At 48.2% G+C, this 13,697-nt stretch overlaps 1 protein-coding gene across 3 annotated transcripts in view; it reads right to left on the bottom strand.

Moving 5' to 3' along the window:
* LOC119450832 (heat shock protein beta-6) overlaps positions 1 to 8,967 on the bottom strand; it is a 72,729-nt gene extending 63,762 nt beyond the window's left edge. Inside the window, exon 1 of one of the 3 annotated variants that reach the window (XM_049666268.1) lies at positions 8,768 to 8,967. The gene's annotated coding sequence lies outside the window, so the exon portion shown is untranslated. The remainder of the gene's footprint in view (positions 1 to 8,767) is intronic. The other 2 variants (XM_037714325.2, XM_049666270.1) reach the window with 2 other exon arrangements.
* Between the last annotated feature and the right edge of the window lie 4,730 nt (positions 8,968 to 13,697).

The following is a 13,697-nucleotide window of genomic DNA, read 5'->3' as shown; positions in this document are numbered from 1 at the left end:
CGACCATATTACAGTGTTCTTGTGCGATACAGCTCAATATGCGGCAGTCTGTACACCCAGTGGGCGCTAGCGTATGTGGGAAGAACACGTGCGGACGCATTTGCATGTGTGAGTGTGACGTCAACGCCCGTCTCGTATAGGCGGTGTGGCGGGCCTAGACGAGTCACTGCCGGAGTGGTCGTGCTTTGCGGCCCGTCTCCATTTTAGCTTCCTCGTCTCGTCTTACCCGAGAACCGTAAAGTCGACCGAGAAAGAATACGACGCGTACGCAATGCGGTCGCACAGCGCCTGCATCTATCTATAACAATTTTCAAGCCACGCGCGGTATACTGTGTACGACGTCTGACTAAGCTGGTTATTTTGGGCTATATGAAGTTAGTGGACAATTAGGCCAGTGAATTCATAGGCGGAAAATAAACTTCATTATTGTCAAAATAATGAAGTTGAGGAATTCATTCTCCCGACAAGCATGTTCCTATAATTAGCGGTCATTTCTTGTAATGTGTATATTGTGAATGTACAAGTATTTTCCCGACTCCTCTCCGTAAAGCCTAAACGGCTCTGAGACGTAAAACCCTAGGAGCAAATCTAGTAACTAACTAAATAAATAAATAAATAAATAAATAAATAAATAAATAAATAAATAAATAAATAAATAAATAAATAATACAACTTGCCACCAGTGGGAGCCGCACCCGTAAACAATCGCACGAGGCATAATTATTTGACAAGTACCACTGTTGTCAGAACGCGATAGGCGATACACTGGCGTTAGAATGCGCAGTCGTAGGGGCCAGGGAACGTGCCACGTGTGCCCGTGCCCCACCGAGTCGCCCCACCGATACGTCGGTGGGGCGACTCCCACGCTGCGGGTGTAGCCGAGGGGCAACGCCAATTATCGTTAAATGCTTACCATCACGGGCGCCTCAATCCGCTTGCGAGCGCAGCAACGCCAGCCGAGACTCACTCGGCAAAAGCAGAGTTCGTCTAAAGAGGAGACTTCCACCCCCCCTTTCCTCTCTCTGGCGAGCGCATTCCCTGCCGCACTCGTGGTTTCACATCTAGCGCCCTGCCACGGGCGGCATCTTCTTAAAAGGTCTCGCTGTTCGCATCGTTCGAGTGTGTGCCCCGGGCCAGTTGCAATTCGGGGCGAAAACGGCGCATTCGAGTCGCCGTATATAACGGGCCGCCGCCGCGATTAAGCGATCGGCGAGTGCAGCGGGCTTCCCTTATTTGCGCGTCGTCCCTCGGTGCAGTACACACGCCAGCGCGGAGACAATGGGGCGGTAATCGACGGAGGAGCCGCCGCCAGCAAAACACGCGCTCGGCCGCGGTATGTAGTGCGTGCTCCACGCGGGGGAGCGCATTCCGGCGCTGCTCCGATGATCGCCGAGCGTGAAGGCGACTGCATGCAGCAGGGTTCGCGGCGACGGGTCCGACGCCACCGACACGGCGGCAACCGGGCAGCCTATATTACACGCGCAGGCTACGATGCAGCACCGACGCTCGTCAAACGGCCGGTAGCCGGGCGAAACGACCAATTATTCGGCGCGACGTTCTTCTTCACATAGCCACTGTCCGCGGCAGCACTGAGTGCGTTCGCGCTCTGCCGCCAATCATCCGTCTCGCATCTCTGCGTGGCCGCGTTCAAACCCCGATGCTTGTGATTGGGCACCCGTGCTTGTTTCGTTCACTCTAGGCCGAAGGGACACCGTCGAAATGTGGTCAATCATTTTCCCGGCTTAAATGTCCCCCACCGCGGGGGATAATAATATCTTCGCACCATCAAATATCAGTCTGTATAGTCTTCGCTCCTCAAGCAGGCCGAACGTAAAACGACTCCGAGCAAGTGGCTCGGACACTCCCTTTCCCCTCTTCATCTCGGCCACGAAGATAACGAAGAAAAAATTGCGTCAAGGTGTAAGAGTTCCACCGTAATGCTGTACCAGCATGGCACATTATCGTTTGCTTCACAGTGGACGCTGCAGCATGCATGCAGCCACGTCAGAGACAAACGCAGGGGACGTCCGAAGTGCCCGAAGGGGTCCCACCACTGAGCCATACCTGACTGATATACAAAGTCGCACTATAGCGAGGGGGCGAACACTGACACCCGCTTATCTATGAAGGCACTAGACTGCAGGTGCGCGCAAGCCGACAGCAAGGCAGCAGTCCTTTCACAGTACAGCCTCTGCACGCGTAGCTGTGACAACGAGATAAGTATCGCGTCTCGAAACGAGGGCGTTTGCATGTGATAGGACAAGGGTATAGCAAGATTAGAATATATAGCAGTTGCCAAGTGGGCCGCGAGAGACTCGGCGTGACAAGATTACGCGGTCCCCGAAGAGGACCCAATCGTGGCCCTCTCTCTCTATGCAACATAAATTAGCTCAAAGTTTGGTTTCCCTCACGTCCTTTCCGTTAGGTCGTCGTAGTTATCGTGCAGTCGACAACTCATCCTCTTCATATACGGCGAATAAACAAAATACGGTCGAAGCCGCGGATATATCGAATCTGAAGGGGATCACAAAAAAGTACGATATATAGATATATTTCGATGTATAAAATACAAATTGTATGCAGAAAATGTTCGAGGGGATTTTACTGCTGTTCGTTATACACAACAATTCGTTATATGCGCGTTCGATACATCCGGCTTCGACTCCACGTTCGATATATCCAGGTATTCGCCCATCACCGCCGCTCGAAATCGAACCCACGGGGGAACTGTGCCGTTTGGAGCCGTGCGCACCAGTCATGTTTAAGTAATGGCGCAACATTTAAGCAATCGGCAATTTGTGTGGGATTTTATGCACCACGTACATAGACGCTGATACTGGTGGCGTCGACGCATCTGTTTCTATACAGAGGTAGCTGCGCGAAAATATACCACAGCGGACGAAGACGACGCTGTTCGCATCGCAAGCAGATTCTTATACAGGAAGACGGTGTCGGCGGCTGTAAACAAGTTCAGAGAAATCAATGAACTCTGCCGATTCATCCTGCACTATGCAGTACACGCATCGGCCCTCCACGTGATGAATACCGCACAGCGACGCATAAGCGCAATGTGTCGCAAAACATTCATTACAGGCAGCCGTTCCAGCCCACACTTCCGGTTAAACAACGCTGCGCGAACGCTTTCCTATGAGACAGGCCAACGGCGAGGTGCAGGAATGTTTCCATTATTGCGGCATTCAATATACAGAGTGATTCATTTTAGCTGCACCAAATTTTTAAAAATTGCCTGTGGCAGATAGCACAATTATAATCCTTTATATAAACTTCTCGATGAGGCGGCCGTTAGTTCCACGAGAAATCAAAACGCCTAACTGAATAATTAACATAATTACCTTTTAACTTCATTATTTTACGGCACATCTTTCAATCACCGAATTATAGCCGCTGAGTTCGCAAGGCGTATCCACTTGGAACGAATTCTCAGGACTGAACCCGCTTCGAGATATTAGTTTTCAAAGTGTCCGACGAAATGCATGGGCGTTCCAGTCAACTTTGTGGTTCAATGCATAAAACAAGCGTTTTCCTCAAAAAGTTTACATTAACGCCCATGCATTTCGTCGGACACTTTGAAAATTAATATCTCGAAGCGGGTTCAGTCCTGAGAGTTCGTTCCAAGTAGATACGCCTTGCGAACTCAGCGGCTATAATTCGTAGATTGAAAGATGTGCCGTAAAATAATGAAGTGAAAAGGTAAGTAGCGTAATTATGTTAATTATTCAGTTAGGCGTTTTGATTTCTCGTGGAACTAACGGCCGCCTCATCGAGAAGTTTATATCAAGGATTATAATTGTGCTATCTGCCACAGGCAATTTTTTAAAATTTGGTACAGCTAAAATGAAACACGTCTGTACATGAGAGCGCAGCGTCGTGCGATCCTGCGATATGTGAGCGGCGTTTCGTTTTAATATTTTACGAGGTGATCGGGGTTTTCGAGAATGTCGTTCTGTAAAGCTTCCCTAGCAAAATTACTAATATATATATATATATATATATATAGTAATTACTTACCTAGTAATATATTAGCCCACTTCGGCGTTGCTAGCGGCCTGGCTCGCGCGATTTGTGGGTGTCTACGTCTCCTCGTGTATGTCCCTCCTCCCCCACCAGCGACATTCGGTCCTCCCTTTTCTTAATAAAAGAATTCATTCGTTTTAATAACTCTGCGCGAAGTACCGCTATATACGATAAAAACGCCATCCGCATACGACAGGCTATCGTTCTGCGGCAGCATGCGTCTCGGTGCACGAACGGACGGCGAGCAAGAAAATCGGGCAATACATTCCTCACCCACAATAGAGATAACCGGACGGGATGGATTGAGATGATGATAAAAAAAAATTTAATGTGGGCGCGCCTATATAGTTGGCAATGGTGCAAAGCAGGGAAGCACGGGCCCATCCAACTGGCGATATATAAACAGCCTCACACGTTGCGCTCGTGCCAATATTATCATCATCATCAGCCTATATTTATGTCCACTGCAGGACGAAGGCCTCTCCTTGCGATCTCCAATTGTCCCTGTCTTGCGCCAGCTGATTCCAACTTGCACCTGCAAATTTCCTAACTTCATCACCCCACCTAGTTTTCTGCCGTCCTCGACTGCGCTTCCCTTCTCTTGGTATCCATTGTGTTACTCTAATGGTCCGCCGGTTATCCATGCTTCCGTGCCAATATACTGTCTGGCCAATGAACGCGCCACCTCGGTTGGCTGTGCAACAAACACGTCCCCCTATTCCGCCCAAGCAATGTGCTCGGGAGGGCACCACATTTTGTGGCGCCGCAGAGGTCCCCAGCTGACAGTCTAACTACTTAAGTGCTGGTCGCCGCATTGGTTTCATTGCCTATATCGCTAAGGATATCATCCGTATACTTTCGGCAACAATGAGGGCGGCCAATGCTACATGGGAAAGAAAACACTACGAGCAACACCAGCGAATACACGTAGGCCAATAGTTTGTACATAAAAAAAAAATCAGAAATTGCATGAGTCTAGCTCATTAGCAGTCTGATTAAATATTTTATAGCTCACGGTACTAAACATTTCTGTAAACATCTTTTTTGTTTCTGCGTCCGTTAGCTACCGCTATTGCGATAACATTAAAGACTTGCTCAATGCTATTTGGGAATTTAACTGTTAACAGAGAAATGAACTTGCATTATTACCTGAACCACTAGTTATTTTGCTTGAACTATCATCATCATCAGCCTACATTATGTCCAATGCAAGACATACTTGAACTGTACTCCATTGTTAACGCTAGCTCTCCTATAGCCGTATAGAACCACTTAGCGTATTTACCACGAACCTCTACGTCAGTTCTTCTGTTCAGTGTTCCAGCTTTCTATCCGCATTGATAACCTCAGTACTTAATCTTGACAATGAACTTCGACTTCAATCGTAACTCCTCAGCTGCGAGTGCGATCCAAGCTGAGGACTGAAGTATACATATTGTGTGCCCAGATCTCGCGGAACGTTCGTGCTCGACATCTGCGCTCGTGTCTCTTGAATGCAAACTAAACGCAACAGCACACATGCGACTGAGTCGCATTTGCCCCCAAAGAAGAACAAATAAGTCAAATCTAACACTCCATAGTGTATTTTCTGCAGTTGAATGCGATGTCTGTGTTTTTTTTTTTTTTTTCCCAGCTTAAACTAACGCGAATATAAGAATGCGGTATATATTTCCTTCAGCAGCGCGGCTGTCCAACAAGAGTATACGGCTGTTCCGTCTCGCGTTGCGCCGTCACAGCCATCGTCAAACGCACACGGGCCAATGAAAAGTCGCTTAGCCCGAATTGACCCCATGCAACGCATTTCGGGCGCGCCGTCGTCGCGTCTGCTTCACGCGTCTACGCGTCGTCTCATCTGGATGGCGCCTATAAGCGCATTTGCAGGACGTGTCCTGCAACCGCGAAGTTGTCGACCTCTCGCTGCTTCGCGCCGATGTTTCACGCCATGGCTGTCACTCGAACCAGCCAGAGCAGGCGCGGAGTCCGTTTCAGCGGTTATTTAAGCTGGAATTGCATTCACCGGCGTCGTGTTGCAATTACGACGACGCACCAAGAATAGGTCGGATGTATAAGGCTCACGCCCTTCGGTGCCAGAGCTATAGGAGCCTCCTCGGCGCCCCAGAACTCGACGCACAGATTCACCCTCCGACAAACTTCCTGTCAAGATCTGCGGTGAGACTCACCGCTGACACACGGTTGAATCAGTGAGCAATACTTTCAGATGCTTGCCAAGGTTCCTCTGCCGTGGAACAGAGCGACAAGATTCCGTCGGCGCCTTGTGCGTGCATGCGCACGTTTCGTGCCAGCGTGCTCTCGTCATATCTCGCAAGCGTCTGCCATCGCCGCGCTAAACAAAGCATCGTGCGCTCGGACTACGGCAAGGTTTTCAGAAAGCGCTCACCCAGCGCTAATAAGGTTACACGCTCGCGCCATATATGAAACCAAACGGTCACACGCACTTACGCCAAATTAAAAACGCTCGCATCGAGAACGAACGGGAAGTCATTTTCCCGCATATACCACTGCCCAAGCTGCACTTGACTGAGTGCAGCAATCGCACTATATATACGAAGTCACTGATGTAGTGCGGGTCTGCGGAATATTAAGGGGCACGCCAAAGGGGCCAGATTTGGGTGCGAGCACGCCCATATATGTGCCGTATATATGAAGACGAATCTAAGTAGCCCAGCTTCGAGAAACGGCGTCCTCTGGAGAGGGCGTTGCCTGTTCTTGGGTGTATACAACCAACTCGCACGTAACACGAACAGGCGGGAGAGAGGACCAGCTCGGAATGAAATAAGACAACGCCGCGCCTTCAAGTACACCGAGTCGCTGTACATACAGTATATACCTCTAACCCGTCCCATCCTCTTACGCACCTGCGAAGCCTTCCCGGTGAACTTAACCTGTGCCACCACGCACAAACGCAGCATTCTGCCGCGTGTTTTCCGCCAACCTGCGGTAAAAATGAGCCGCGGACCTATACACGTCGCAGCTAGCGCACAGTTCGATCACAACTGCGAAGCGCCCTTTTGACACTAGACGCGCACGTTCTGCATCCACCTACTATGATTTTTCAGATCAAAAGAGTCACGCCTCTTTCTTTTTTTTCTCTAACTAACCACATTCCTAGGAGGGGGTACTTGCAGAGTGCCTTATTATTCAGCCGCCACAGGAGAGAGGTTTTTTTTTTTTTTTTTTTTTTTTTTTTTTTTTTTCTTTGTTTACTGTGGCATACGATTGTTAAAAAATGCAAAAAAAATGAAGGCAGACGCACAGGTCTCCAGGATCCTCGCATTTACTTTAACATTGTTGCTCCCACTAGATTCCTGCTTGCAGCGATTGCGCAATCGTTCCCAGTTTTGCTACTAATGCATACATTATACATGTCGCAACCGAACGGAAATACATGCAGTAGCGAAGATAACACGCACACGCACACACACACGCATAACATTTTCAGGGAGCTGGGCACTATCGAGAGTACACGACATCCATTAGCGCGTCCAAGTATTGAAGCGTGTTCTCACGGCAGATAAGCAAGAAATGGTAAAATCCTGGCAAAGTGCCTGCGGCATAAAGACAAAAAACACTGAAGTTGCACGATGTCTGTCTCCTCTCTTGAAGGAAGGAATCATACGCGGCACTATAGACAGACCCGGGAGCAGCTGAGCACTCGAGAGAGGACGTAGAGTCCATTATAAGAGGCAAGCTGAATTTGCTCCCTCGGCGGATAAGCGCGGAATTTCAACTCCTCAGCTAAGAGCACTTCCACTTTCAGGTTGGCAGGTTTATTTGCGTACGAGCTGAGCTTGCGAAGAGCATCTTCGCAGAGAGACAACAAAACAAGAAGTCACGGTCACCAGCCGCGCCCGAATACCACACCACCTTGGTCTTGGAGCAGGCAGGCGAGATGTGAGCAGCTGCTATATATATCCGTTGATCCGTATCATCTATCTATGCTAGCTTCGCAAGGAGTGTCGCCCTCAGAAAACAAAAGCAAATCGGCGGAGAGGAACTTCGCCACGCGCTCGGCGCCAAATGGGCGCTAAACTTAACCGCACTGCGCCGTTTCAACAGCTTCCCCAAAAACAAGCGGCGAATCAAGACTACACGGACCCGATAAACCAATTTCAGTCGGCTCGGCGCGACTATACAATCGTGCGATGAAGTACAAACCAGTAGCTGCCACTAATTACTGTTCCATAAGCGACAGCTGTCAAAGTGCAATGTTTAGTTACGAGTTTCGGCGGCTGTCTTCGCGGTGACAGTTTATTTCGATGAAACCCAGGCCACGGTGCATATCCGATATTGAAACACGGCTTCTCAACGATGCACGGAGACGCGACGCTAGCATGTGCTAAAGCCGCACTGGCCGGATCCGCCTGCCTCCCCGCCCGAACGAGTCTTCCCCGCCGAGAATAAACTCCCCGATCAAAAAAAGTGAGCGTGCACGCTCGACCCCAATCCAGACCGCCGCCGCTACGAAGCCGAGCGCTTCGAGGGCCGGCATTACAACGGGATCGACGGGGGCACATCCCACATCGCGTAGAGCCTCGGCTCGCAACGACACCCCCATGACAGTCGCACGAAGAGTCCAAGTCGCGCTTCCCGCGATTGACTGGCTCTGCATAACGTTTCAGAGAGCAAGGAATGCGCTACCAGGAAAAATGCCCGCTGTGCATTTTTGAGTCAGTGCGCGACGCTCGGCAAACAGGACTGACGTCCCGACGACTCACTTGGATGCTTCTTCTTTTCTTCTTCGCCGACGACTGGATTGTACGCTGACCGCGACGATTGGCTATCCGTCGTCGATTGGGCGGCACGGTCGCGGGGCCGGCTGCTTTTAATGCTCGCGAGGAGAAGCTTCCCGAACACGTCTACGCACCGTTCCAAAAGCAGCGACACGCCTGACTCATTGAAGGAACGCGAGGGCGAACGCGTTCTCCCAGCAGCCGCGCATGCGCGCTGGTGCGCCCGGCGCCCGCCGCCGGTCGCGCAGGCGGTTGCCATGGCTACGCCCAGTGTTTACCTTCGCCGGCCGGCCTTTCCCGCCGCCGATGGGAAAGTGGCCGCAGGAAAACGTCTCGCAGGGCAAGGTCGCCGCATTATTGGCTTACGCGTAACCACGGAAAAAAAGGGCTCTGAATACCGGACGAGATGCGGCATAAAAGCGGGGGGTCGGTGATAACATGCCAGCGTTGTCGTTTGCTCAGACAACACGGCACCGCGCAGCCTCGCCCGTGCGAGAATAAAAATAAGAGAGCAGGCAGACCCGGCGCCAGTTCGAAACCGAAACAAGATTGCGTGTTGGCGCAGGGCGTTGCGCTCTTCTGCGCTAATTCGCCGGCTCTTGCGCATTGAGCGTTTTAAAGATGCATAAATATCTTAACTGTGTCGGCAAGGCCTAAATGCGTGCCAGAGCTTCAAAGAACTGTGTTCAAACGGTTATTTTACTTTTCTCTAAAGTTTCCCGCGACCACTGCCACTGTCCGCTTTTCTCTCTCTCTCTCTCTCCCTCAGTCTTTTACAGCGGTAGTTATGTTGTGAGGCATTGTCAACATATATCACTGACCATAGAAACTCACGTGCGTCACGGGAAAGACGGGAAACGCGTAACTACACAGCTCGAAATTTCAGGGCTTTCCAGGGGCCGTACTCTGAAACGTTCCACTTCGTCGATAGTTCGCCTAGGCGACAAATTCGCCTTCAGGCGCCAGCTCATTGGCTAGTTGAGCAAAATTGAATGACGTCGGGCTCAACCAGCCAATCAGCTCATCCAATTTTGCTAAAACACCCAATCAGCACGTGCCTGAAGGCGAAATTGACGCCTAGGCGAACTATCGCGGAAGTGGAACGTTTCAAAATACGGTCCCAGCTGAATATACCTTCGTTATTGTTAGCTGGGCCACGGTCTTTCTCCAGGATATCGAACACGGTATTAGGTCACCACAGAAACTCGATGGAATAACGGATGCGGACGGACAAGTGCCTTCTAGCAATGCACGCAATTAAGTTAAAATTAGGCGAAAAATTAAGTTAATAAAGAGTCTGCGTAAGAGCATTATTCAGCAACGGGCTTTTTTATTCTAACTTGGAATTAAAATTGTGCGCACGGCGCTGCCTTTGTTATCGCTCAAATGTCGCTGCAATATTAAATTTTTTTCGCATCGGTAAATAAAACGCTTGACAATTTTGATTGCCTTGTTGTATGCGGCACATGTGGCCGGCAAAGAAGTGAACTGGTTTCGTCGGCTGGAGCCAACTGAAAGTGAATAATTATGCTGTAACAAGCAGACAACTAACGGTGACTGCTTTCTTGAAGGATGAGAACCAAAGAATGTAGTTTGTTTCTTGCGCTATATGAAGGGGGAAAAAAGCTGCAGCAAATGCATAATTGTCTAAAGATGTCGAAAATTTAGCCTTAAAAACAGACAAAGAGAGAGAGAGAGAGGTTTAGTTGAAGAAAGGCAGAGAGGTCGGCTTGAGCGTTAGTTTGCTCTGGCCTGCTATACTCTACACTGGGGGAGGGGGGAAGGATAAAAAGAGCGATGAATGATGAGGATAAGAATTGGAGGTGCGTATACATGTCCATCACGTTGAGGTCATATTAGAGTCGTGCATCGATCGAGGCCAGTGGCTTGAAGGAAGGCTACCGTCGCTTCGATGACCACAGCTGCGCTGTTGGCGTCAGGCCAAGGACCTAAGACAATCTCGTCAGACATTGGTCTTTTAGTCACTCGCTGAATAGTAGAAATGAGGCTCTGCCGTTCTCGCGCGTACGCTGGGCATGAGCAAAATATGTGCTCAAGTGTTTCTGGCACTGGGCAGTGATCGCAAAAAAAAACAGACAAGCACACCACATAGTATGTTCTATGCCTTCGTCTTCGTCTTTAGCGCTCAAATGTCGACATAAATCAATGCCAACTCACTCAGTTCACTATCCGTCTTTTAACGTTGTTGGAACAGTAGCGCATCTCCCTGTATACCCACAAGTAACACAATTTCTTTTTTCCTTCAAACTACTTTATTGCCGGAAGCCGAGAGTAACCTTTATCAGCGAATCATTTTCCTCAGCATGATAACTTGATAAGTTACTCAAATCAACCTGTCAAGGTGATAGTGGGCGACCAATGGGTCACTTGCGCAAATCTGACGCGCAGATGACCGCCGCCAGGGTCGACCAAGGAGGGGACGATCTCTAAAGTAATGCCCAAAAAAGGGGATCCCATTCGTGAACCGGTTGCCGGCGCCCCCGCTCGCAATGGTCAAGGCTTCCATGGCCGAGGTTTCGCCCCTCCCACGCACAGCCCCGATCAATGACGTCACCGTGACGTCGTAGCGCGTTTCGGACGCCGCCCGTGTGGGCATCCACGCCTACGGCGGGGAACGATCTAGAACACGCCAGGCACTTCCTTGGCATGCATCCACCATGCATCCATTTCTTATTTTGAACGAGAAACAAAAGGTTGGCGCCGCGCTTGGCGCTTTCGCGTTGAGCGGCAAATTGGCCGACACTGCAGAAAAAACCGCGAGGTGTCGCCTAACCATGCCACTGCAAAGTAGGAACAATCCTTAGCAAGCACGAAAGAGAAAAGGTCTCTATCGAAAGGCGGTGTGTTTAGCCAGCGTGCGTTCGACTGCACGTGACTCTGCAGGGTGACATAATGCAACATAATAACAGCGCAAGCGGGACAGACTGGCAGCGGTGTCAATCACTGAATAAAAAGAAATATGACAGGCAGGTTGACCAGGGCATTTGACCAGGGTAAACACACCAGACTTGTACCATACAGCCCAACTTTCAGCTAAGCTGTCTTTTTCGAGCAGTTACAATAATCAATTCAGTTGCCTTTAATTAAATCACATATACTTTAGAACATTGCATATATTACTGGTCCGTTTCAAACGATGCCCGCATATAAAACTTTCAAATTTTCACAAAGGCAGTAATTCATCCACACATATTTTATTTAACCTGAACATTCGGCATAATATGAAATTCGGCACACTTGGTGAAACATAAAGCTCTCTCGGTGCACTGAAAAACAAGCGTAAAATGGCCATATAACGCCTTCCAGCATTTGCTGTAGGAGTTTTTTACAAAGGCTGCATTTGATCCACACACATTAACTTTGCACTAAAATTTTACATAGTCTTCCCTCCCTTTGGCAAAATATTCATGGCGGTGGGATTCGTAATTATGCCTTGGGATAAATATTTCGGTGCCCGTAAAACAAGATAATGACGCTGCGGACCACTTGCATATGTATTTTTTTTTTTTTTGCAAAAGCCCACACTTACCGACACACTTAAACCTTCGCCTACATATTACTCATAAAGTGCCCCTTATTTTCACATACTATAAACAAGGCTCCTTGTATCACCTTGATCTATGTACTGCGAGTGTAGCTGTATTAATAAAAATACAAAGAAAGTTAGTTCATTGATGACATCGGTGGAAATTAATTACGAAACTCGCATAACGTATAAAGATAGGGAAAACAAAGCGAGGGTTCAATAATTATTAGCAACGCTTCTACTTAGGTCAGAAACCTGAAACTTTCGCCACTCATTACGCTTAACATTACCCCCATATGTGCACCAAATTGGTTGGTCTCTCGTACGGTTGTTTCAGGACTGTGGGCAACATTGCAGGTATCGGCAGTGTGACTCTGGATCGCTTGAATAAGCAGTCTTCTACAAATGCTGCAATTAACCTACACACATTAAACATTTTAACTCCTTTTTAAACACCTTTTGAACTCCTTTTTAAACAGAACCACTAGACTAGATCAGGTATCTAGAATTTGAAGTGATGAAGTGGAGCACAAATCCCCTCCTGATATAGCTGAGGCTTTCAGCAGTTTTTTCTTTCATAACAATCTACCTCCTCCCACACAGATCGTCAAGATGAACCGTCTTACTCATTCATTCTTTTTATTTCCTACAACGCCAGAAGAAATAGCTTCTGTTGTAAATAATATAAAAATAACAAGTGCTGGAATTGATGAGGTGCACCCTGCCAACATTAAATTAATTGCGCACTTAATCTCAGATGTACTTTCATTCATTGTTAATTTATTATTCAAGACTGGTTTATTTCCTTGTGAACTTAAGCGTGGCAATGTCATCCCAGTTCAAAAAAAAAGCGATAGCTCATTACTACATAATTACAGACCCATTTGTATTCTACCATTCTTCGGGTAATTCATTAAGAAACTAATTGAAATACGGCCAACGAAATACCTCTATAAATTTAATATCCTCTCGTCATGCCAATTTCGTTTTCGTCCTGGATATTCCACAGAGATAGCACTCATCCATCTTACTGACCAACTAAAAAAATTTATCGATGAAGGATTTCTTGCGGACTCAGTTTTTATCGATCTAACACAAGCATTTGACAGCATAAACCATAATATCCTATTCACTAAGCTCGAGGCAATTGGAATTTGCGGCCCTGCCCTTTTACTACTAAAAAGCTACTTATATAACAAAGTTCAAGTTGTTTCTATTTCCAATGTGTGTTCTCGTCAGCGAACTACTAACATTGGTGTGCCCCAGGGCTCTATCCTGGGGACACTTCTGTTTTTGATTTATATTAATGATCTACCTAATTGTCTCTCTTTCACAAAATGCATTCTATACGCTGATGATAAAGA

Source organism: Dermacentor silvarum, chromosome 4 (genome assembly GCF_013339745.2).
Source record: "Dermacentor silvarum isolate Dsil-2018 chromosome 4, BIME_Dsil_1.4, whole genome shotgun sequence".
Lineage (NCBI taxonomy): Eukaryota > Metazoa > Arthropoda > Arachnida > Ixodida > Ixodidae > Dermacentor > Dermacentor silvarum.
This window is presented reverse-complemented; position numbering and strand designations above follow the sequence as displayed.